Below are 27,189 nucleotides of genomic sequence, written 5' to 3' on the forward strand. Positions count from 1 at the left end.
GCGAGGCAGGCAGCCACGCAAGCATGGCATCGATACACGACGCAACCGTTAAAGAAACACACGTGCTCGCCGCGACGCACTGTGAAAAATGTATAAAGCTTAGAAAGCTTCTTTCGTCATTTCTTCACTTGATGGCGCTAGCTTCTTTACAAAAACTCCACTTGAAGCGGCGCGAAAACGGAAACATACGAACTATAATACGACTGCGTATGCGTGTGTCGTCTGGTTGTGTGGCTGGAATATGCCGCGTTTCGTCGCCAGGGCGGCGTGCAACGCATTCTTTTCGACGCGCCGCCTATCCAGCGCTGGTTCCCCATACCGTTCCTTTATTTGCTTAATTATTTTCCTTGTAATGCTATACCGGATCAATGAAAGCAGCCGTATATTTAACGCAGAAGCTGTTCAGTTGAGCGGACGTATGTTTGGGAACGGCATTACATTTAGGCGCGGAATATGATAGGCGCAACATGTCTTTTTCTCAGAAAGCGAACTCGAGAATAATTTCTTTCGTTTACACCCATAGAAGAAAGCCGAAGGATGCAGGTATACCTTCTATTTTTTTTTTTTAGTTGAACAAGTTCGGGCGTGCTAGGCCTGGCGATATGATTATGAGACAGCCACCCTTCAGTTCTCACCACTTGGGGATCTTTAACGTGCACCTTAACAGAAGTACGAGTTTTTCTTTTTCATTTCATTCCCATAGAATTTCGCGACCTGGTTTGAACTTGTGAGCTTGAGTTTAGCAGCGTAACGCCATATCCACTATGTAACCAATTGTTGGGCTACCGCGCCGCTTTTTTTTCCTTTTTTATTTTTGTTAAAAGCATGGACTGGACAAAAATTTTACGCGGCTTACGAACGAACGAATACCATATATGATATGGCTTCCTAAAACTGTTTTCAGCGCCCGAGGTCCGACCGCAATAAAAGAACCCGCACCAATTACTCCGCATTCTGTTATGTGAGGAAGACGGAAACATGAACAGAATGTTGCACCGCAGTTTTTTCTTCTTTTCCTGTAAATCTGTGTACAGCGTGCCGGATGGGGCACATAAGTTTTATTTGTTTGAAGCGGCAAGGTGGAAGTTTACATATGTCTTTCCGTCTCGCCCGAGCTACTGATGGAAAACTATATGCACAAAAATACACACGAGAGGTGCATACTGCTTGAAGAACAAGAAAAATATTTGTTCTCCAGAGGGAACCGTCGATAACATAGTAGAATGAAAGCCGGCACTGCGGTTGCAATGCACGCGCAATCACAGAGCGGCACTTAAAAAAACGAAACAAAGAAACAAAAGAAAGCCACCTGTCGCTAAGGCATAAATACATGTCATATTTAATTATAAACTCCGTTTGAATTGTCTGAACGCATATATCAGCGCGCGAAGTAGTACGAATGGCCCTTCTGAGAAGGATCACCAGCAGTTTCCAACGGCGCGACTTTGTTGAGGCCTAATCCACTTCGATCGCAGCGCCGCCACAGTATTTTTCGTCGTCGCGTGCACGAAGCATGCGCCAGCCCAGCCGCTCGCCCCACTCAACCACATTCTAGAACACTGTCTTACGGACATCGAAACTGAATATTTATGTAACGTTACTTTCGTTCTTGTTTTAAGAAAAGTGTCTACATAGATACAAAGTTATCTTATTTCTATTGTACTACATTTAAAATAACTACGGCAATATAACAAGCCGTATAGATGTACGTGTTAGGCAGCGCAGCGTCCTTGCAAGTAGATAAGGGGGCCCCGCGCAGTTAAACACAGAATGGCCGCCATTTGTGTAGTACGAGTGTTTGAATGTGTGTCTCCCAAGTGCCTGGAGAGCTTGAAGCGCTAGAGTGTTCCTAGGTGCGTGACTTCGGAAGTGTGCGTTCGTAATTTTTCAGCCAAAGAAGACATCCGGAGACCATTCAAGTGATTCGGCTCGGCGAGCAAGTCGTAAGCATCGGTGGTGTAGCCGAGTGGGCGCTCGCTAATCAAAAGAACACCCGATTGCCTCTGAGGGAGCGATAGTTGCTCACAACTTCGTGCACAAGGCATGCATACTCGACCGTAGGCTGCGGCTCTTCACAGAGCTCAGGTGAGCAGACTTGTACGATGCCTGCGTTTTGAGCCTTGACGCTTCGCTCGCTACAACCATTTAGCTCATGCGAAAATGTCAAGCATTGACGAATGGAGATAGTTTTGCTTATGCTGCACGTTTAGATTCTTTTTTCAGTTGTCTGTCGGCGTCCTTGTGTGTCTGAACTGCTCTGCTGGTTGTAACGACAGCGCTGAATTAGGTGATGGATCCATGCACAAGTGCCCATGCTGTGCTGTCATGAAAGCAGTTTCACTTGCGATTACGCACTGCGTAAGCACGTCTGACAACGTCTGACACACCCTTGAACCTGCTTGAAAGACAGCGCAGTCGACGGCCTTGCGATTCGTGTTTCTCTATGTCTTAGGCTTAAGGGGCCAAATGCAGCACAGAGATCGCATCATGCTGTCGAGACGAGCGTTGGAATGCACTTTTTCACATTGACATATCATGTAATATGCGCTTTCAGACATCGCATTCGGCGTGCATGTTCGCCACATCCAGCAGCACCTGTTCAGAGTATGTTCGTAGACGTTACCATTTGTACTCCTGTAGCTTTCGGAAACGCTTTCCCACTTGGCTGCAAAAGGGAGTCGCGGTGTGTAAGCAGCTGAGACGTACTTCGTAGACATTGTTTTTTCGCGAGTCTTTCTACTGGCAGGAGAAAACAGTCTTGAGCGCTTGCTCCATAGTCGGGATAGACATTCTTTGCACTGTGACCGCCATTGTTGTCGCGTCATTACGGGATCCATGGTAGCACCTGCGTTATCGTTGTATGCATAGTAAACACTACTGTTGCTGCGTGCCTACATTCACTCGCGCATCTGCGGCCACGGATCTCCACTGTCTTACCACAATGTCACCGCTTGGGTTCGATTCGACCCACGTCACTTGTTAGTTGCAACCCGTTAATGGGTGATATTGCCTTCCGCGACACGAACCCAGCTCTTTCGCTCGCTTGTTCCCGGAAACGCTGACCGAGGCCCAAAAAAAGCGTGGGAATGTCTGTGGCGCCATCTCTCCACTATTGCTGCAATTACTGTCGTCTGCTCGTTTCGGGCAGCCGCTTCACACACGGCGCCAGTGCGTGCGACAAGGACGCACTGCGGGAAACAAAAAAGCGTTTCACGCAAATTGCATTCTGTTCTAATGGTGCATTTCTAAGCGCTGCCCACATTTTGCATCCGTGTAATCATTTTCCGTGGCGGCGGGCTTGACGGCAGTCTTGCCCCCTCTGTGAGCCCGGCCCATCCTGGGGGGATAGCCGCCATTGTGTTCCGAACAGCGGCTGCCCCCTTTACGTGTGGACGCCCCCCCCCCCCCCCCCCCCCCCCTAAAGCCCGCTTTTGTCTGTGACCGCCTGTTCGATTCGTCGCTGCGCCTTTCCACGCTCGCGTTGTTGGTTTCACTTTCAGTTTGATCGGTGTCCGCTTGCATTAATGCTGTGTTATCTCGAGGGATAAATGGCTCATTGGTACCTCGCGGCTTGCTCGTACCCCTGGGTGGGCCCCGATATTCTAGCGCGCATTCATGATGCTAGCGAATCTGCGTGTTCAACAAATGAAACGCGCTGCTGACAAGCCAGAAGTAAGCTCGTCAACAGCCACAGAGGTGAACTTAGAGCCTTGTGCTCTTTGTACATGGCTTCATTTATAAAGTACGCTGGGGCTTTCTTTTTGTTTTTCTTGATGCTTGCTTCGCAACTCCTCTTTCTTTCTTTTTGAGGAGGAGAGGCGCTACAGCTTCTCCTGAACAACAGAAAGTGATCTCGAATGCTATTCTTTTGTAAGGTTTCACGCCCCAGAAGTGATAGGTGATATCTAAAATATTGGGACCGTGATGTCTTTCAGGCTCCTGCAATCACTTCCAGTGCATGCAGTACACAAAAATATAGCCTTAGACATTGGCTACTGTTCATGGAGGCCATAATATGAAGCGTGAAGTGACAATCTGGAAGCCCATTCATAAAAAAAAAGTGCGGATACATTGCAGTGTTAGAATCTGCATGATGCAAAGTTTACTTGAGTTAGCAAGGTAGCAGCAGTGGTGGTTGTCACAAGGTTGGAGGCTCTATAGGGGAACGTTGATGAGTGTGACTATGTCGCACATAGTCACGCCAAAGCCATCCCCGGGAGCCTGTGCAATGGAGCTGCACTTCGGAGCATGCACGCTGATGTGAGCAGACCATGTCACTGTCTGGATCACTTGTCTGGATGCCATAGCCCTCCTCTACCTCGGCCTACATAAGAAGACCAGCGAGCCATCAACACTTTAGTGGGCATGTCAGCTGGCCATCTGTCAACGTCTTGACAAACCCCCTTGCGTTTTTCATGCAGGTTAGTGACATGTATTCAACCATCAAATCAAGCAACTGATTTTTGATCCAGCTGACATCCCCCAAACTATGTTTGCGGCTTTCTGACGTGTATATGAAACATTGTACTGTCCTTGCTTATGCTTTGTGGCCATTGGCCATACCATGCTGAATACGCCGGTTCTCGTCCGATCCCCGAAGCTAAGCAGCATTGGGCTCGGTCAGTACTTTGGAGGGAGACCACCTGGGAACACAGAGTGCTGATGGCACCGTTCTTTTCCCCGCAGGGGTGTCTGCGTCAGCAGGCGTTTGGTGTGTTGCGACACCACGTATCCGAGCACATGAGGGTTGGACCCTCCCGCGTGTAGCCGTGCGCGGCTTAGCCGTGTCCGGGGAAAGGGGGATCCTGGGGGTTGATCCAATGCCGGGTGTTTGGACCTTTAAGGCCCCCCGGCGGAGGCAACACACCTCTTTGGCCTCTGCTTCACGTAGACGGCACCCCCGGACTGACCCACCCAGGGGAAATCGGCAGTCGCCTTTTCCTGTCCTCCTCTCCAATCTTCGTCTTTCTCTCTCGCCTTTCTCATCTTTCCTGTCTTCTCATCACTTCTCCTCACTTCCTAGTTTCCCGGCGGCAAGGGTTAACCTTGTGTAGCTAGCCAGCCTTGGTTATGCTGTATTTGGTTATAGCAGCGATGTACGGCTGGCGTTGGCAGGGTTTCTCTAGCAGGAACTCTTGTCACGTCCCCCTGTTGGGCTCCATGGTGGGTGGTCGGCATCGCGGCCGAAAACCCAACTGTACTTATGGAAAACGCTTTTCCTAAACTCCCTGATCGCCCTCAGAAACGAGGGCGCACCGAAGAGATCTTTCAGTTTTTCGGACGCCAAGTCCACAATTTTCCTCGTTTTCATGTGATCCACGCAGAAAAACCAGCTAAACAAGTGCGAACAATCTCCCCTTTCCTTGTTTCTAAGTGTCTTACCGAAGTTTTTGGTCCAGGATATAAGGTGTCGAGGATGGCTACGGTGACCTCCTCTTGGAGCTCCGCGACCTGAAACAATTTGAGAAACTGCCTAAACTAGTATCATTTGGGGAGACCCAAGTAGTAGTAACCCCGCACCGCACGATGAATACCACCCGCGGCGTTGTCTCGGACGATGATTTGCTGGAGCTCACTGAGACTGAACTCTTGGAGGGCTTCAGTGAACAAAATGTCATAAATGTCAAAAGAATCAAGATGAGGCGAGACGGTAAGGAAATTGCGACCAAACACCTAATACTCACCTTCAATTCAAGTGTCCTGCCCGAGTAAATCGAGGCCGGGTATATCAAGCTTCGTTTAAGACCGTATGTGCCAAATCCCTTGAGATGTTTCAAATGCCAACGTTTCGGCCACAGCTCGCAGAGCTGCCGAGGCCGCCAAACATGTGCGAAATGCAGTGCCCTTGAACACGCCACTGAAGCATGTAAGAACTCTCTACACTGTGTAAACTGTGATGGGGATCACGCCGCGTACTCGCGGTCGTGCCCCTCCTGGAAGAAGTAAAAAGAAATTGTAACCATAAAAGTAAAAGAGAATATATCGTTCAAAGAGGCACGAAGGCGGGTAGCATACCTGCCAAAGAAAAGCTTTGCCGAAGTGGCGCGTCAGGGGGCAGCGTCACAACGGCCTCCGGCGGCTGTCCGACCCACAAGCAGTGAGTCGGCAGTCACGCCATCTGCCCCCGCGGCGGTTGCAGCTAGCGCTGCTCCGTCAACCGAGGAGAAGGGACCATCGACCCCGAAGGTGGGCGCAGCCGAGGCTGCCTCAACCTCCCAGGTCCCTTCCAGCGCTGGCAACGGCCGGCGTAGCCAAATCCCTCAGGGAGCCCCATCGACCTCCGGGCTGGTGGGCGCAGGGGTCTTGCCGTCCAAGGCGGGACTCCCCCCGACAACTTCTTGCTCGCAAGAGCATGTGTCCGGCGCCTCACAAGAGGCAATGGATACAACACCTATCCTCAAGGCGCACCAAGCGCCTAAGGAGCGGCGAGGCTCCCTCGAACGCTCCAGAAAGGGCAAAACTCCCGTTACAGGGCCTCGAAAGGGCTCTGTAATTTAATCACTTTAATTTCCGTAATCACTACTTCCGTTTCTGTACACACAGCACCTATTAACTCCCAATATGGATACACAAATAATTCAATGGAACGTCAGAGGTCTTCTCAGAAACCTTGATGATGTGCAGGAACTTATACAAAAACACAATCCAAAAGTGCTGTGTTTACAGGAAACACACTTAAAAAACAAACACACAAACTTTCTTCGACAGTATCAAACTTTTCGCAAAGATCGCGATGATGCCGTCGCATCATCGGGCGGTGTTGCCATAGTCACTCATAGGAGTATAGCTTGTCAACCTTTACAGCTACAAACGCCCCTTGAAGCAGTGGCGGTTCGAGCTGTCCTACTAAACAAACTGATCACCATTTGCTCGCTTTACATACCTCCGCATTACCAACTAAACAAACATGAATTTCAGTCCTTGATAGATCAATTGCCAGAACCTTATGTTGTTCTTGGCGATCTCAATGCGCACAGCAGCCTGTGGGGAGACTCTCATATCGATGCGCGAGGTCGTCTCATTGAACAGTTCCTTTTTTCGTCCGGTGCGTGTCTTCTGAATAAGAGGACACCCACATATTATTCTCTCGCAAACAGAACATTTTCTTCAATTGACCTCAGCCTAGTTTCCCCTTGTATACTGCCTGAACTCGAATGGGAAGTTACCAACAATCCTTACGGGAGTGACCACTTCCCCATACTGCTAAAAACACATAAAGAAAAAGAATGTCTATCACAGGCTCCTAGGTGGAAGATCGATACAGCCGACTGGGAGAAGTTCCAACACTTAACTAGTATTTCATGGAATGACATGTCTTCTTTAGGAATTGATGCTGCTGTGCAGTATCTCACAGCCTTCATTATAGACATTGCATCTAAATGCATATCAGAAGTAAATGGCTTGGCATGTAAACGGCTGGTCCCGTGGTGGAACCAAGATTGTAGGATCGCTCGTAAGAAACAAAACAAAGCGTGGGGGTTGCTACGCGCTTCTCCCACTGCACAGAATCTAGTCAACTTTAAGCAAGTAAAATCCCAAGGCAGGAGAACCCGCCGACAGGCCAGAAGAGAAAGCTGGCAGAATTATTTATCGAGCATTAACTCGTTTACAGACGAGGCCAAAGTCTGGAACAGGGTAAATAGATTTAGAGGGCGACAAACATATTCACTCCCTCTGGTAAATACACAGGGCGATACACTGCAAGATCAGGCAGACTCACTTGCGGAGCACTTTCAGAGCGTGTCAAGTTCAAACAATTATTCGCAATCTTTTATAATATATAAACAAATAGAAGAACGTAAGCCATTAACAAGAAAAAGTCGAGAGAATGAGCCTTACAACCGTCCTTTCAGTATTGCCGAATTGAGAGCTGCCTTGAGCGCATGCAAGAGCTCAGCACCAGGATCTGATAGAATCATGTACGAAATGCTGAAAAACTTACACAATGACACGCAAGTGACACTACTTACACTTTTCAACACTATCTGGGATGCAGGGTACCTTCCGACCGCACGGAAAGAAGCCATTGTGGTCCCTGTTTTAAAACAAGGCAAAGATCCTTCCTCAGTGGCAAGCTACCGCCCGATAGCCCTCACAAGTTGCATGTGTAAGGTATTTGAAAAAATGATAAATCGGCGACTGATCCATTTCCTTGAACAGAACAAAATGCTTGATTCCTATCAGTGTGGCTTCCGAGAAGGGCGCTCCACAACCGACCATCTTGTACGTATTGAAGGAAATATCCGGGATGCATTTATACATAAACAGTTCTTCCTCTCGATATTTCTCGATATGGAAAAGGCGTATGACACAACGTGCCGTTACGGAATCTTAAGAGACCTGTCAGAAATGGGCATCCACGGTAATATGCTTAATATAATAGAAAGCTATCTGTCAAATTGTACCTTCCGGGTAAAAGTCGGCAATGCACTCTCACATCCTTTTACGCAAGAAACGGGTGTACCCCAAGGAGGCGTGCTCAGCTGCACGCTTTTTATCGTGAAGATGAACACGCTTCGTGCTTCATTACCACCCGCCATCTTTTACTCCGTCTACGTGGACGACATTCAAATAGCTTTCAAATCTTGTAACCTCGCAGTCTGCCAGAGACAGCTACAGCATGGCCTGAACAAAGTGTCAATGTGGGCAGACAGGAATGGATTTAAGATCAATCCTAGCAAAAGCTCTTGTGTTCTTTTTACAAGAAAGAGAGGACTTATCCCAGATCTGTGCATAGAACTGCGTGGACAACAGATACCTGTAAACAAAGAACACAAATTTCTAGGTGTCATACTTGACTACAGACTCACTTTCGTCCCCCACATTAAACATCTTAAAGAAAAATGCCTAAAAACAATGAACATAATTAAACTTCTATCCCAGACTACATGGGGTAGTGACAGGAAGTGCTTAATGACTCTATATAAAAGCCTCATTCGATCACGACTAGACTATGGCGCCGTGATTTATCACTCTGCCGCCCCGAGCGCACTAAAGATGCTAGACCCAGTCCACCATCTAGGAATCCGACTGGCCACTGGCGCTTTCAGAACGAGTCCCATACAAAGTTTTTATGTAGAATCAAATGAGTGGTCATTCCATCTGCAGAGTACATACATCAGCCAAACATATTTTCTGAAAGTCCACTGAAATCCTCAACATCCCTGTTTTAATACCATTAATGACATGACATATGCTACACTCTTTCGCAATCGTCCCTCCGTAAGACAGCCTTTCTCGCTGCGTGTGAGGGAGCTTAGTGAAGAAATGCACGTTCCACTCCTCAAGCTTCGCCTAATGCGTCCAGCCAAGCAGCTACCTCCTTGGGAGTGGCAGCTCATACAATGTGATATATCTTTCGTGGAAGTCGCAAAGCATGCTCCAGAGATTGAAATCCAAATGCATTTCCGGGAACTCCAGCACAAATACTCCTGCGCGGAGTTCTACACAGACGCATCAGTCACACGACGGGGTGTCCTATGCAGCCGTCGGTCCATCCTTCTCGGAATCCGACGTACTGCATCCGGAAACTAGTATCGTTACGGCTGAGGCCTACGCACTGCTGTCGGCCGTAAAGCATATAAATAAATCACAACTCCAGAAATCAGTTATATATACGGACTCCCTCAGTGTTGTGAAGGCCTTGATGTCTTTCTGTAATCACAAAAATCCAGTATTTATTGAACTCTACTCCGCACTATGTAAAGCATACATATCTAACCAACATGTGATTATATGCTGGGTGCCTGGACATAGGGGCATCGAGGGAAACGTTCTAGCCGACCAGATGGCCACATCAATTTCATTGCGTGCAGTTAACCCTACTGCTTCGGTCCCTGTCACAGACCTGAAGCCTTTGTTAAGAAGGAAACTACGAAACCACTGGCAACGCATGTGGGACGAAGAAATAATAAACTGCATGTAATAAAGCCACAATTAGGTTTCTGGCCTCCTGTAACAAAATCCCACCAGACAGATGTCCTATTCTGCCGTCTAAGAATAGGACACACATTTGGCACACATAACTTTTTACTCACGGGAAACGAGCCTCCAACCTGCGGTAGATGTGGGGAGAGGCTGACCGTCCTCCATGTCCTCCTGGAGTGTCGGGTAGCCGAATCTGAGAGAAGGAAACATTTTTCCCTTGCATACCGGCAGCACATCCCCCTACATCCCGTAATGCTACTCGGCCCAGAACCTTTATTTAACACCAACACAGTCCTAAGTTTTCTGAAAGATGTTGTCTTGTATGTTGTTAGCCCCACATGTTCGTAGCGGGTCCTCTCTTCAGAGGATGCCGCTGTGATTGCTCTTTCATACAGCACATGCCTCTAGGCCCTTGTGCTTCAAGGGCTCTGGCGAGGCAGCAGTGCTCCAAGTAATTTTACCATCCTATATTTTTCTATTTTGCATCATTCTCCTACGATTGATTTTAATGTTCATAGTATTCGTCATTAATCATCGCCATAATTTTATAGCACGTAGATTTTATGCACGTTACAGCGACTATTTTTAGGCCACTTTACAGCCAAGTCACATCTTCCATAATACATCGTTAACACTACCACTTGTCATGGCGCTCTTTGGCCAAACCTGGCCCTTGCGCCATAAAACACTACACATCATCATCATCATCATCATGCTTTGTGGAGACATAGTCTAACCCTGGTCCGAATGCTGTACTGGTTTTACAACAGCTACTTGACGGTCAAAAAAGCATGCAGCAAATATTTTACGCAATAGAGAGAAAACTTAAGGGCGTCTCTGGCTGTGGTGAAAGAAGTTCGTGAAAAAATGACTTATATGGAAAGAAATTTAGTTTACCTCGAGGACTGAGGCAGAAGAAATAATACCCAACTTTACCAAATACGAAGTACAAAATTTTTCTTCAACTGCGAGGCTTTTCTTTCAAGGAACCTGTATGGGTTTTCTTTGTAGCAATTGCTACGATTGGGCGGATGTCTCATTTTCCATTTATTAATTACTTCTCTCCACCTTGCTGGTTTCCGCAGAACTATTATGCCAAACTCTTGCCTTTGCTTTGAGTTGTCGAAAAATTGACTTCACCCTGCCATCTTCTAGCCGCCTGGTTAGTTGAGATGGTAGTGCGACTGCCCCAGAAAGGCAGTGGTCCTGGGTTTGAGTCACGGACCAGGATGAATTTTTCTTCAGCTATGAAGCTTTTCTTTCGAGGAACCCGTATGAGCTTCCTTTGTAGCAATTGCTACGATTGGGTGGATGTCTCATTTTCAGTTTATTAAGAAATAATCTAATCATATTTGGTATTCCTGAAAATGCTCGGGAAATGCCTGAATCTTTCACAGAGAGCGTGGTTGACCATCTATTTTGGAACAAACTGGGCTTGCAAGTACTATCTGTCAAAAGAATTCACATATTGGGAACGAGGAAATCGAATAGACTGTGACTTTTGATACTGAAATTGTTCAATCATCGCGCAAAAATTATGTTGCTAAAAGATAGCTTTAAGCTCAAAGGAATCAGTGTATTGATTCTTGAAGATTTTTCAGCCGCAACCAGACAGCTTAGGAAACACCTTTGGGCTAACACTGCTGACGAGAGACGTAAGGGCAAAAAAGAGGCTGGTTCACAATAAAGTCAAAATTGACAATGAATTATTTGAATAAAACACTGCTGAAAATAGCATTGTCCCTCTTCATAAACACAGAAAGGTGTGTGCACAGCCAAAATGACAAGGAAGTTGCAACGAAAGAAAACTTTGTTGTGTGAACATAAATACCCACAGCAATAATGTCAACAAATTGGCAGACCTTGAAACTATTGTGATTACTCATAACCTTGCGACATTAACAACTCGGAAATTGCACCAGTCGGGTACAGAATTTACAGGAAAGATAGGGGCTCTCGTGACGGTGGTGTAGCAGTTACGTTTCGCAAATATGTGACTGTGACTGGGTTACCAGATATCGCGTATGTAGAATGTGGCTTAGTACAATTTCCTTCAGGATATTTTTACCTTCTGGTTTGGGCATTTTATCACCCACCAAGTTCAACAAGTGTTTTCTTTCAGAGACCTAATGAATTCCTGTGTGTACGTAGAAATGGTAAAAGCAATTTATTGTTAGTCTGAGATTTCTACGTTCCGCGTGCCAGCTGGGCAGACGAGTTCCCTGAAGCACTTTGTTTCCCCTGAACCACTCGTTGACGTCAACTGCTGTTATCATTGTCAACTGCGATGTTGACATCGTCAACATTGCCATGCTTTAACCTAACTCAGTAAAACTGCCAAAGTGCATTGACGGAAACAGTGCCTCAGTTTTAGACTTGTTCCTCGTTAACGATACACTGCTCAAGCAAAGCCGGACAGTGCCTCTTTTTGAGGGAATATCAGATCGTAGGCACCGACTACGATCTAGGTGCTCGGGGAGGGGGGGGACTGAGCCCCCCCTGTTTCGCCATTTCTCTACATGAGTAGTCGCTTCCTGGTCTGTTTGTTTCGCTTTTTATTTTTTGACAGGAACCTGTCTTAGCACCATGTGTAGGCTTTCATGAAAAATAAAATGCTCCCTTTAATTGGGCTTTGGTACGAAGCAAGTTTCTGGTGCGAAATATAACTTTGCGCGCACTCTTTCGATGCAGTGCGAGCAAAGCCGGAATTTTGAAACATTCTTTGCCTGTTACATTGCTTTTTGGCAAGGTGCGCTGCGGTGACCATAGGATGATAAGATCTCGAATTAGCCTGGACTTGAGGAGGGAATGGAGGAAACTGGTACATAAGAAGCCGATAAGTGAGTTAGCGATAAGAGGGAAAATAGAGGAATTCCGGATCAAGCTACAGAACAGGTATTCGGCTTTAACTCAGGAAGAAGACCTCAGTGTTGAAACAATGAATTATGGGCATCATTAAGGAGTGTGCAATAGAAGTCAGTGGTAACTTCGTTAGACAGGATACCAGTAAGTTAACACGGAAGACGAAAGATTAAGAAACCCCAATGTATGAAAGCCTCTAAACCTACAGCTAGAATAGAACTGGCAGATCTTTCCAAGTTAATCAGTAAGCGTAAGATAGCTGACATAAGGAAGTATAATATGGATAGAATTGAGCATGCTCTCAGGAATAGAGGAAGCCTAAAAGCAGTGAAGAAGAAACTAGGAATAGGCAAGAATCAGATGTATGCGCTAGAGACAAAGCTGGCAATGTCATTACTAATATAGATAAGATAGTTCAAGTGGCTGAGGAGTTCTATAGAGAGTTATGCAGTACCAGTTGCACCCACGATGATAATGGAAGAGGGAATAGTATAGATGAATTTGACATCCCACAAGTAATGCCGGAAGAAGTAAAGAAAGACTTGGGAGCTATGCAAAGGGGGAAGGCAACTGGAGAGGTTCAGGTAACAGCAGATTTGTTGGAGGATGGTGGGCAGATGGTTCTAGAAAAACTGGCCACCCTGTATACACAATGCCTTATGACCTCGAGCGTACCGGAATCTTGGAAGAACGCCAACATAATCTTAATCCATAAGAAAGGGGACGTCAAAGACTTGAAAAATTATAGCCTGATCACCTTACTGTCCATTGCTTACAAAGTATTTACTAAATTTACTAAATTACTAAATTTACCAATTCGTAAAGGCTACTCAACAATAGATCATATTCACACTATCAATCATGCGATAGAGAAATGTGCGGAGTATAACCAACCCTTATATATAGCTTTCATTGATTACGAGAAATCGTTTGATTAAGTCGAAACCTCAGCAATCATGCAGGCATTACGGAATCGGGGCATAGACGAGCCGTATGTAAAAATACTGAAAGATATCAATTGTGGCTCCACAGCCACCCTAGCCCTCCATAAAGAAAGCACCAATATCCCAATAAAGAAGGGCGTCAAGCAGAGAGACACGATTTCTCCAATGCTATTCACAGCGTGTTTACAGGAGATGTTCAGAAACCTGGATTGGGAAAAATTGGGGATAAGAGTTAATGGAAAATATCCTAGTAACTTACGATTCGCTGATGATATTGCGTTGCTTAATAACTCAGGGGACCAATTGCAATGCATGCTCACTGACCTGGACAGGCAAAGCAGAAGGGTGGGTCTAAAAATTAATCTGCAGAAAGCTAAAGTAATGTTTAACAGTCTCGGAAGAGAACAGCAATTTACGATAGGTAGCGAGGCACTGGAAGTGGTAAGGGAATACATCTACTTAGCGCAGGTAGTGACCGCGGATCTGGATCAAGAAACTGAAATAATCAGAAGAACAAGAATGGGCTGGGGTGCGTTTGGCAGGCATTCTCAGATCATGAACACCAGGTTGCCATTATCCCTCAAGAGAAAAGTGTATAAGAGCTGTGTCTTACCAGTACTCACGTACGGGGCAGAAACCTGGAGGCTTCCGAAAAGGGTTCTACTTAAATTGAGGATGACACAATGAGCTATGGAAAGAAGAATGATGGGTGCAACATTAAGGGGATCAAAAGAGAGCAGATTGGATGAGGGAACAAATGCGAGTTAGTGACATCTTAGTTGAAATCAAGAAAAAGAAATGGGGGGGGGGGGGGGCATGGACAGGGCATGTAATGAGGAGGATAACCGATGGTCATTAAGGGTTATGGAATGCATTCCAAGAGAAGGGAAGTGTAGCACTGGGTGGCAGAAGGTCATGTGGGTAGATGAGATTAAGAAGTTTACAAGGACAACATGGCCACAATTAGCACTTGTCAGGGGAAGTTGGAAAAGTATAGGAGAAGCCTTTGCCCTGCAGTGGATGTAGCCAGGCTGATAATGATAATAACATCGCTTTTCACATTTTGTGCATGGACAGAGCGGCGCTTTGGCCGCATTAACAAGGGGCTTTTATTATCAATGTGATCAGTCGGTACCATTATCAAGGTGGTGTGCTGTCTCTTAGGGTTTGCGATAGGCACTGCAGTTGCTTTCAATCAGCTTATTTGAGGGCGCAACTTATGATGTTGGTGGGAGTTCACTTACATGGTATTTTTCATACTTTGTGAGGTTTCTTTGCTAGTTGGAAAAAATTGTACGCAATTATTACGTCGCTGACAACATCGCAGTTAGATGTCATTTTGGGTGCCTACAAATGCCTCATTGACACTTTGAAAATTGGGACAGTACTACTCTAATTGGATAATTAATTGCAATTACTAAATAATTACTGGCACCTACTCCACTGTACTGGAAATAATATGCACTAGGCTTTCTTCGAGCAACGCAACTGCTCTTTTTTTAAGTAAGTCTTAGTGCATGATAGTTGGGGAACACTCCATGATTCACTCAGTAACCGAAATTAGGCCAAGTTGGATTCACTCGAAACCAGAATCAACGGAAATCATGCTCAGCAGCGCTTATACTCGGACTCACAGAAAAAGAAAGAGAGAGAGGCTGCGATTCTGCCGGTAAGGCGAAGCAGTTTTAGTGATAGCCAAGTATGTGACAGTTACACAATGAAAGATTACACCACTGAGAGGACTCAGGCTGTGAAATTGTACTGTCTCCTACTACAGTATAAGGTCTTGTATATAGGTACTCATATAACACCATCACTTCAGCGCTCAATTTTTCGAGGTCACACGAAGTTTCTTCTAGTACAAGAAATATGGATTCGGGAAGCTGGTCGGGCCCCAACACCCCCCCTCGGAAAAATGAAAACTCTCTGCCCGTGTATCGGATCATAAAATGACGGTGTCTCACAATGTGCCCGAAGAACAAAAAAAAAGGGAGGCTAATTCCCTTGTTTGCACAAGCCAACAATATTGATATACTACAGTGAACTCCCATTAAGATGAGAGAATTGTTCCATATAACGAACAACATGGAAAGGTTCGTTTGGTTTTCCATAGGCTTAATGCCAAAAAAATATTCACTAAGGTGAACCACCTCAGACATACGCTTCAGTTAAGAGGAACGTTCGGATTGACCGCCACCGCTACTGATCCTGTAGGCACCTTACTTGACCATGATTTTGTAGCAATGCCTTTCCTAACACTTATGCCTTTTGGTGCTTTTCGCATTCGTAAGTGGTAAGTGGTCAAGAGACGCTTCACACTGGGTGGAGCATCGAAGGCGGCCTCTAACGAATGTGAAAAGTGCCAAAAGGCATTAGCATTGAGAAAGGCATCGCTACAAAATCGTGGCCCTGGAGGCCTGTGGTGCATATCGCCCGTGAACAAAGGTTAGTGACGTTTCACTTTGCGAACGTGGTTGACGTGCAAGCGTATGGGTGCTATAGCGCACAGGAACTATCGGTCCTTGGTGCACCTAGACGCGTACACTGTCCGCATTGCAGATCATATTCAAGACAGGGCTCGTGTGGCGGCGTCATACGCAGCAGCCGCTGGAGTAAAATACCCCCTTGTAAACATTTGCTTACTAATTTAACAGGCATGGTGTCAGCGTGGACTGGCAAAGATGAACACATCACACTCGATGACCGCAGACGCTCACTATCAAAACGTTGCCGTGGGGAATTGGGGAAGCAGCAGCGAGCAAAATGACCTTTGTGTTGTCTATTGCTTCAACGCAAACTTAGCAGTGAGAACCAGTGGCGTAGCCAGAAATTTCATGCGGGGGGGGGGGGGGGGGGGGGGGGGGGGCTCACAGTGCTCCTCGGCCTCCTCCCCATAAAATTTGTCGAGGGATCAAATACATGAATCACTACGTTGCCATTGCCAAAGATGCTGCAAACGAATTCTTGAAGGCTACACATTATCAAGACAAGTAAAATATGTAATGTTTTACAAAAGAATATTCTCGTATGTCTCAAAAATTGCGCCTGAAATAACTGGTGTCAATGCTTCCACGTTTTGTCTCTTTAATAAGTAACAAAAATATCACACAAACTTATGAACTACATCAGTTCGAAACCAGCAAAGCAGTGTATGCTGCTGATATGAAAAATGTAAAGGCCATGAAATGAATAAGCTGAGGACAAATATTTTAATGAAACTTTGTCATTCAAGAACCTTTACATTTTTGTACATATGCAACGGCCAGGGAAAAATATCAGTGATGCTGTCCTTTGTTCCGATGTATTGTGCAGGAGCAGCTGTGACCGGTTGTGTATTGTGAGTAATTGCACTGAAATTATAGTCTCAACAGAGAGAATATATAGAAAGCAGAAGTTGTGAAAAATATACGAAAATGAGGCAAATGAAAGTGAGCCAATGCAAATATATGAGAAACGGGGCACTTTGTTTAAAAGTAGCCTCCATGAGCATTTAGACGTTTGTCCCATTCACTGAGTCACCTGATTCCTGACTCAGAAAGCTCCTTTGGTTGCTGCTTCAAAAAGTCTGACTCTTTCACATCATCGTCTGACACGAATCAGGTTCCCTTGAGCTGTTTTTTCAATTGCCCCAAAATGTGGAAGTCCCAAGGCGACAGGTCTGGACTGTATGGCGGACGTTGCAGCTTTTCCCAATTAAACTTTGCCAGTTTTGCATTAACCACATCAGCGACGTGGGGACGGGCATTGTCGTGGAGCGAAATGACCCCATTCATCAATTTTCCACGTTGTTCTTGATTTTGACACGCAGCCAATCTGGCGTTTCAGAGTACCGGAAACAATTGATGGTCCAGGTCCATGAAACAATGATGGTCCAGGTTTAGCAAATTCGATCAGTAATGGCCGCTGGCGATCGAAAAATATAAAAACTAAACAGCACTTTTCTGGTGGAAATGATGGCCTTTGCTTTCTTTGGGGTGGTGAATTCAAATGTTTCTACTGTAAGCTTTGCCATTGTATTTCAGGCTTGTAGTAATGGCACCATGATTCGTCGCCCAGTCCCTATTGCAGACAAGAACTAGTCACCCTCATTGTGATACCGGATCAGATGAACCAAGGCAGCACCGAACTCCGTCTTGTGGAGGTGGTTCAAAATGTTGGGCATCAATTTCGCACACAATAGCCGACAACCAAGATGTTCATGAATTATGGTGTGAACTGAACCGTGACTGATGTTCACACGCTCTGCCAGTTCATCAGTGTTTATCCTCCTTTCTTGTCTAATCAGCTCATGCACCTTTGCAATTGTGTTGGGGATGATTGCACGGTGGCTTTGGCCGGTCTTGGATCGCCTTTGCAAATTTCACATCTGTTTTTGAACCGTTTGCTCCAACCCTTCACAGTGGCCAATGAAATGCAATGTTCAATGTAAAAGGCAGCCATACAGCTACTAATTTTTTCGGAAATACCTTTAGATGTCAAAAACCTCACTACACCATGCTGTTCAAATTTTTATAAATGAGAGATGCCTAGTTGCTATGCGCATGCCTCACAGATAAATGAACTGAACCATTATTGGGCAGGGTGGGTTGTGTCACTTTCATTTGATACGGCCGCATTAGAAATGCAGAGATACAATGGAACGTACAAATGCAAGGATACAGCTTGATAAAAGGCAAATGAGTGTCACTGGAAACAAAGTTCACTGCATGTATACACAAAACCTTGCACAAAAAAAATTGAATATGCGTAAAAGTCTCCGATACATCTAGGTATCTAAGGAAAAGTCACTATATATGATGCGTCAAACAAGGCAAGTAAACATGTTGGGAAATCAGATTCACAGATCACCGAATCCTAAGCCCCCCCACCCCTCCCTCCACTCTCCCTGATAATCGCGTGTGACGGAAGGCGGTGCCCTTCCCCGCCACTTTTCTCCCTTGTGCACACAAGACAGCCACCATCGTCGGCTCACCCATGCAACCTCCCACCCGCCGTGGTTGCTCAGTGGCTATGGTGTTAGGCTGCTGGGCACGAGGTCGCGGGATTGAATCCCGGCTATGGCGGCCACATTTCGATGGGGGTGAAATGCAAAAACACCCGTGTACTTAAATTTAGGTGCACGTTAAAGAACCCCAGGTGGTCGAAATTTCCGGAGTCCTCCACTACAGCGTGCCTCATAATCAGAAAGTGGTTTTGGCATGTAAAACCCCATTATTAAATTTTTTTTAACCTTGCCCTTCCCCCCCTCCCCACTTTCAATTGCACATGCAGTATGCGGCGCATGGTCACGATGTTATCGCCCTTGGACTTTATATGGAACATGAGGGCAACGGCAGGAATGCGCCTGGAGTGTCCATATAATTGCTGCCGCAATAATATAATAAGAGTATCCGGCAACTGAAGCGTCCTGAGGCCCATTACTTACCGCAAAAGAAGAAGTAACAAAATTGAACTTTCACCATACGACAATTCGTAGCGCCACAGCAATGTCTTTTCCTTTGTGGGGCTGGGGCACCGAAATGAAAGAGCGCAAGGTATGTTGGCCACAATCAAATGCCCACTTTGGGCACCTAACGTAGCTACACGAAGAAAATCAAAGAAAACGTGAGACGCTTGGTCCACCGAGAACCATATTCACATGCTTGATATCCTACTCTGGCAAGATGAAGACTTTCCGGAGAGGTGGCGCTCAAGCGAGCACGTTGCAATCCGTTGAGTCCCCACAGTGATGGTGGTGAGCGACCATTGTTGGTTTTACTCGTCTGCTAGTCAGAAAGCGTCCCAAACTCTGCCAGGGGAAAATCGACTCGGCCATAGAAAAATGAAAGCGCACCGAAGTGTTCCCCGCGGTGGTTGAGGCAACACAAGAAAAATGCATGCGCTCTAGCTGGCTCCGGCAGCCCGCGGGTAGTGAGAACGAGCAAATTGAAAAAGCTCAATGTGTCCTCATGAATAAAAGTTAAATTAGAAAAATAAATGAGAACCTAGTTACCTTTGTTGGCTTTAGTGTCTTCACATGGATGCTTTGGAGCAGGTGAAAAAAAATTGTGATATTCTTTTATGTGACATGACGGCACAAATGAACCACCACAATGCTTTGACTCGTGAAACCTCGCTGTGTGCTTTGTCAACTTTGGAGTAGTACACTCTAGTCAACTTGTCTGATAGTGTATTGATTTGACTTGTCTCGTTGTATGGGTACGACTTCAGAAAAGTCACTGCACGTTTGGCGTCAAGTGTTTATAACAACATTAAACACACAAAGTTCCGGAACTAAAAATTTAAAGTATTACTTTGGAAATGTCAATGCACCTTTCACATCAAAAGTTTATAAAAACTTTGCACCCATAAACTTTCGGAATTGAAATGCAATGTCTCTGTATATTCCGTGGCCTCTGCGAGATGCCGCGACAAGCCCGCTCGCCATCGAAACGTCCTTGAAATTTCGCACTTGGATGGGGGCTCCTTGCTTTATGTGACTCGTGGTGCATACACGTTGCCACAAAATCCAGAGTCCGCAGTGATCGCGCCAAAATGTCTTTTCGAGCATAAAAAGACATTCTAGACAAAATCCGAAAGATTTCTGGCCACAGAGGCTGTTTTGGTCGGCGGTGCATGACAGCATGAAAAAATTTGTAGGGGGGGGGGGGGGCTGAAGCCTCCCTCTGGCTACGCCCCTGGTTAGAACACTGTGCAGGCAAAACTACGCACCATCGGCCCACCTACACTGTGACCCCAAAGCAGATCGCTTTGGGGGTCACTTTGGCCCACACGACCGTGTACATCTGAAGTACGCTTCCCTCCCTTCCCTCGCTGCCGTGCATGCGACAGAATAGGGTGTGCTTCCTCCTCTTTTGTAATGCGAGGTTGAGCCACTATCATAGGCTCACTGTGGTACGCTTTCACTGGCATACACAGTGCATGATTCGCAAGGATGATGTTATCACGAGACGAAGCCGGTACATCCATATCACAAACAAAACCTGTAGGAACTCCTAGAGGAGGTCAACCCAGCGCGCCTTTGCTTACCTTCCTCCTCTGCGATGCTTCGCCTCGTTTTTCGTTTCTTTATTAAGTTTTCTATTTACTTCAGCTAAATAAATGCTTTTTATGTCATTTTCTCCCCTTTGTAAGTCTACTTCATTTACTGTTTTGAAGTCAGATATTTTGGTGCACCTGGTCATGTTGCCAATTATTCTTCTGATAAGACGAACAAATTTTCATGGTCCCTTCAAGTTCGTCTACTGTAGATGCGTTAGATTTTTAATTTTCTCTTTTTCTGTCGCTGTGTGAATCAAGCATATTGTTGCAGGAAGAAAGCAGGCCCACAAGTGTAAACTAGTGTATATTTACAACTGGTGTATAGGTGTTCAGGCAACTACCAGACTTCGTCTTCCTCTAGTCCATGTCACCTTCTTCTTTCCCTTCACCGTAACATCGCCCTCCCGGCGGGGTTAGCGCCGTCCCGGTGCAAGTTATATAGCCTCACTTAATGGGGGGACATAGGGCTTGAACCTGCCAACGGGAACAACATCGCTGGTGACGTTGGGAGTCACTGAAGGCTGACCGACTGGAGCGATCTCGTATGTCACGTCGAACATTTGACGTAAGATCTGCTACGGACCAGAATAACAGGGAGGTAGTTTTTCCGACAAGCCGACGTGACGTGGAGGCGCCCAGAGAAGGACAAGGGAACCAGGTGAAAAATGGTGGTCTCAGTGCTGAAGGTCGTAGCATCGCTTTCGAGAAGCTTGTGAGACTGTGAGGTGATGACGGGTGACATCTCGGGCCTGGACGGCTAAGGCAATAGCATCGCGAGCATAATCAGTGCTGGGTGACTACTGTGGAAGGTAGCAACGTGTCGAAGGGCAAGGTGGGGGGTCGGGGCCACACGATAGGTAAAATGGTGAAAATCCAGCAGTGACGTGATGGAATGAGTTTTATGCGAAAGTGATGTATGGTAAAGCGTCATCCCAGTCGTGGTGATTGTCGGAGACGTACATGGCCAGCATTTCAGTTAGTGTGTGGTTGAGTCGCTCAGTGAGGCCGTTCGTTTGAGGGTGATACGCGGTAGCAAGCTGGTGTTCTGTAGAACAGGAGCGGAGCAGATCATCGATGACTTTCGACAGCAAGTAGCGGCTGTGATCTGTGAGGAACTGGTGAGGGGCACCATGGTGCAGGATGACGTCGTATAGTAAGAAGTCGGCGACATCTTTAGCATAGCTGGTTGGCAGCGCTCGTACGATGGCATATATTGTGGCATAATCTGTTGCTACAGCAATTCATTTGTTTCCTTTGATGGAAATTGGAAAGGGGCCAAGGAGGGCAAGGCCCACACGGAAGAAGGGCTCTGTAGGGATATCAATTGGTTGAAGCAAACCAGCAGGAGGCCTGGCAGGCGTCTTCCGGCACTGACACTGGTCACAAGAAGCGACATAACGGCACAGAGTGATAAATGCCGGGCCAGAAGAAGCGGCGCCGCAGTGCGAGTGATGTAAGTACGAGTGATTTCAAGATGTCCAGCAGTAGGAGCGTCATGAAGTTGCTGGAGCATGGCCAGTCGAAAGTGCTTGGGAATGACTAGGAGGAGCTCCGGGCCATCGGGACGAACGCTACGACTGTATAAAGTTCCATCGCGCAAGGTGAACATCTAGAGGGACGGGTCATTGGGCGAGGAGCTTAGGCAATCCATAAGTGTTCGAAGAACAGGATCTTGGCATTGCTCGTCACCAATATGGAGGAAGCCGAAGAGGGATAGAACACTGATGTCCGAGTCTGCATCAGTATCGACCGGTTGATCCACGGGATTGCTGGACAGGCAGTCAGTGTCTTTGTGCAGGCGCCCTGACTTTTACATAATGGAAAATGTATATTCTTTTAGACGCAATGCCCAACGTGCAAGTCGTCCAGTTGGGTCCTTCTAACAAGAGAGCCAGCAGAAGGCGTGATGATTGGTTACGATGCAGAAGCTCCGACCAAAACGGTACGGTCAAAACTTTGCGACCACCCATATGAGCACGAAACATTCTCTCTCAGTAATGGAGTAATTTCGCTCGGGCATGGAAAGAAGGCGGCTGGCGTAAGCGATGACACGGTCTTGGCCCTGTTGATGCTGAGCAAGGACAGCGCCGATGCCATGACCACTCACATCAGTTCGTACTTCAGTGGGTGCAGAAGGATCAAAGTGTGACAGAATCGGGGAAGTTGTGTGCCGCTCAATCAAGGTAGAGAAGGCTTTCTCCTGCAGTGGTCCCCAAGAGAGACATCTTTCTTAAGAAGGTCAGTGAGAGGGTGAGTGATGTCGGCAAAATTTTTCACAAACCGCCGGAAATAAGAGCATAAGCCCAGAAAACTATGGACATTGTTTGTTGAACAAGGTACAGGAATATTTCGCACGGCGTGAACTTTCTGTGGATCAGGTTGGATTCCGGCGACGTTTACGAGATGGCCAAGCATGTTAATTTGACAGTGACCGAAATGGCACTTGGAGGAGTTTAGCTGAAGGCGAGCCCTGCGAAACATGGAGAGTATGGTTGTGAGGCACTGCAGGTGGCTCTCAAAGTTCGGTGAAAACACAATCACATCGTTTAGGTAACAGAGGCATGTAACCACTTCATGTCGTGCAAGAGAGAGTCCATCATGCACTTGAATGCAGTTGGCGCATTGCATAATTGAAAGGGCATGACTTTAAATTGGTACAGATCGTCCGGTGTGACAAAGGCGGTTTTCTCGCAGTCGATCTCATCGACGCTAATCTGCCAATAGCCGGAGCGGAGGTCACTTGATGAAAAGTATTGGGATCCATGAAGGCAGTGAAGAGCGTCATCAATGCAAGGCAGGGGATAAACATCTTTCTTTGTTATCCTGTTGAGGTGACAGTAGTCAACGCAGAAGCGCAACGAGTTGTCTTTTTTCTTCCCTAAGACAACTGGTGATGCTCACGAGCTACTGGAAGGTTCAATGATGTCCTTGTCCATCATCCTGTCTACCTGTTTCTGTATGATGGCCCTTTCTGTTGTGGAGACAAGATATGGCCGCCTATGAATGGGGCTGGCATCACCGGTGTTGATGCTATGCGTGACAACAGATGCTTGGCCCAGTGGACGATTGTCCAAATCAAAGATAACCCGATAAGATGACAGGAGGTGACGAAGAGCTGTTATTTGCTCGGAAGGAAGGTCAGGGGCAATCATCTGCAGAGATCATCTGCAGGCGTTGAGTATGAAGGAGTAGGTGACAAAGGTCCGTTGGTACTGAGGTGGTAGTGACAAAGGTCCGTTGGTACTGAGGTATTCAGACGTCAAAGAAGAAATCTCAAATTCATCCAAAGGTGTGATATACACTATGGCGATACCGTGTGGTACCACATGCGATGAAAATCCAAAATTGAGGATGGGCACGTGAGAGCAGTTTTTGCGGAACCGGATTAAGGTGCTCGGTAGGGCAATATTGCGTGACAAAACCACGTCAGTAAGCGGCGACATGACATACTTGCCATCAGGTACCGGAGAACAGGGCGTCAGGAGGACGTTTGCAGCCGCCTGTGGAGACAGCCTTGCAAACTCAGCAGAACATAAGCGGTGTGAAGCAAAAGTTGTTGCGTCGGCAGGAAGTGGCAGATCTAACTGTCCAACACCTGCAGAGCAGTCAATTTGGGCAGACTGTTTCGAAATGAAGTCGAGGCCGAGAATTAGGTCGTGTTGACAGTGCTCAAGGACGATAAATAAAACAATGGTTTAATGGCCCCCAGTGGTCACACGTGCTGTGCACATTCCAAGAACAGGGGAAGTACTCCCATCGGCGACTCTCACAGTGCACGGTACGGCAGGCGTCAGAACCCTTTTGAGCCTTCGGCGGAGAGCAGTGCTTATAATTGAAAGCTGCGCTCCTGTTTTAGCGAGAGATGTAACAGGAACGCCATCAATTTCAATGTCCAGTAGGTTTCCACATGTAGGCAGGGTGAACAGAGGATTTGTGGGCTGGGTCGGAGTTGCAGCTTCACCTACGGCAGCTGCACTGCCTACGGTAGTTTCCCGAAGTGAAGCGACCGGTTGCAGAAGGGGACGAAGAGCAGTGAACGAGAGGCGAACAGGACCTACGACCTTGTGGAGACGGGGAGCAGCTGGATCTTAGTGGAGCACTGTCTGCGTTGATGTTCCTAGTCAGCGTATAGACCGAGAAAGTACAGTTGTCTGGTGTTTGGCAGTAGTGACTCGGAGACGACCACTGAGGAGGTGACGACCAGTGGTTGTGGCAATGACGGGCGATGTGTCCAGTACCGGAACACTTGAAACAAAGGGGTTTATCATCTGCTGTGTGCCAGTCAGCTGGGTTGCGACGGAGTGGCAGAAACTTTGCGTCTGGGAGCGAGCAGCGTGAGTAATCTGGTAGGTGCTTGTATGGTGGACTGAGCAGAGTGATGGTATGCCCAAACTTGCTATTTCCTCGCGGACAACCGCTTGTATAAGGGAGATAGTGGGCACGCTTTCCTGCCAGTCAGAACGAACTGGAGCAGGAGCCATGGCCTCAAGCTCACAGTGAATGATGCGTGTTATTTCTTCCAGTCCTATCGGCTGAACGAACTGTGGCGGGTATTCGCAAGAAGATGTCGCGGCAGTATTGGGCAATCTGTCGAAAGTATGAGCGACGCGGCGGCCCTTCGCTTGTTCGAAGTATCGGTACTCCTTTTATAATTGCATCCACAGCGGCACAATCGTTACACATCAGGAGATTGAAGGCATCGTCTGCAATACCTTTTAGTATGTGACCAATCTTGTCTGCCTCAGTCATGTTGTTAGCAGCCTTGCGACAGAGGACTAACACACCCTGTATGTACACGACATAGGATTCTGTGGACGTCTGAGCGTGGCACGCAAGTTCTTTTGCTGCCAACTGACGACTGACAGGTCTGCCAAACATGTCTCGCATTTTTTCTTTGCAGACATCCCAGCTCGTTAGGTCATCTTCATGTGTATCGTACCATTGATTCGTAGTTCCTGCTAAACCTGATAAAATATCAGGTTTGCTAGCATCATTGTTGGATCCCACCTGTTGTTGTCGCACACTCACTCGTACATCGTAAGGCAGTCCTCAACATCGGCATTGTCCGTGCCACAAAATGTTCCCGGGTCCTGCGGATGAGTGAGGATGACGTTGGCATGGGCTGCTGAAGCGTTGCATGTGTCGATTGATTTGCCATTGTCGCAGCAAGTAGATGACGTCCGCTGCAAAGTTCCGTGATTGTAGCCCGCACCTTTCACCAAAATGCTGCAGGAAGAAAGCAGGCCCACGAGTGTAAACTAGTGTATATTTACAAATGGTGTATATGGCGTTCAGGCAACTACCAGACTTCGCCTTCCTTTAGTCCATGTCACATTCTTCTTTCCCTTCACCGTAATAATATTATAAGCCAACAGACATTGACACCAAGGACAACATAGGGGAAATTATTTGTACTTACTAAATGAATTCAAGAAAATGAAAGTGGATGAAGAAATGAATCAAGCAACATATGGTGTCGACAGCCTGTGGTGTTTTTTCAAAGAAACGGTTTGGCAATGCATGAACATTGTCCCTTGGAAGTGTAAACAGCGGCATATTACGAATCCTTGGATGGGAAAAGATATTGCTCGACTGGGAAGGAAAGTAAAAAAGGCAAGTAGGCAGCATCGGCGACACCCTTCTGCTCATAGTGCTGATAAGTTATCTCAACTGCAAGCTTGACTAAAGCACGACATCGAAAGGGCAAAGGACTATTATCAAAGTGTATCTTTAAAACATTTTCTTTCTACATCCCTTGAAAAATTGTGGTGACACCTATCCCCCCCCCTCCAAAAAAAACTATCATGAGTCTCCTAATTAATGGCACGGCTAGAACTGATAAAAAGAAAATGGCAGATGCGCTTAAATATTACTTCTGCTTGGTGTTCACTGACGACAACGGTATTGTCCCACATTTTGCAACGCTTGAAGAAGTACCACCCATTGATGACATCACTACCAGTGAGGAGGGAATGCTATCGATTTTACTTAAACTAGATGTCAAAAAGTCATTTGGGATAGACAGAATCCCTAACGCTTTCCTACACCGATATGCTTCATGATGTGCATTATCACACCTGGAAATTTCCAGTGATTGGAAAGAACCACAATACCTAAAAATGGGAATCCATCCATTGTTACCTCATATAGGCCTATTACTATTCTCTGCACTTGTGCCAATGTATTTGAACACATTATTTTCAAGCATATTTAGTACTTCATTGGAGATAGTAAAATAATTTATGGTCGCCAGCATGGTTTCCGACGAGAAGTTTCTACAAAAACGCTACTAGAGAGCATTAATGACTTTGTCGCAGTGTTGGATAAATCTGGTCAGGTTTATATCATAATCCTCGACTTCCAGAAAGCTTTTGACTGCATACCACATCCTAAACTTCTTCTGAGACAGACCTAT

General features: G+C 46.5%; 1 protein-coding gene and 1 pseudogene across 7 annotated transcripts in view; both read left to right on the forward strand.

Moving 5' to 3' along the window:
- Nucleotides 1-1,585: 1,585 nt before the first annotated feature.
- The window catches only part of LOC142558600 (uncharacterized), a 473,120-nt gene continuing 447,516 nt past the window's right edge, over nucleotides 1,586-27,189 (forward strand). The window contains exon 1 of one of the 7 annotated variants that reach the window (XM_075670756.1): nucleotides 1,586-2,085. The gene's annotated coding sequence lies outside the window, so the exon portion shown is untranslated. The remainder of the gene's footprint in view (nucleotides 2,086-27,189) is intronic. The other 6 variants (XM_075670754.1, XM_075670751.1, XM_075670758.1 and 3 more) reach the window with 6 other exon arrangements.
- Nucleotides 4,550-4,668, forward strand: LOC142558631 (5S ribosomal RNA; annotated as a pseudogene).

This window comes from Dermacentor variabilis, chromosome 9, assembly GCF_050947875.1.
Source record: "Dermacentor variabilis isolate Ectoservices chromosome 9, ASM5094787v1, whole genome shotgun sequence".
NCBI classification, from domain to species: domain Eukaryota; kingdom Metazoa; phylum Arthropoda; class Arachnida; order Ixodida; family Ixodidae; genus Dermacentor; species Dermacentor variabilis.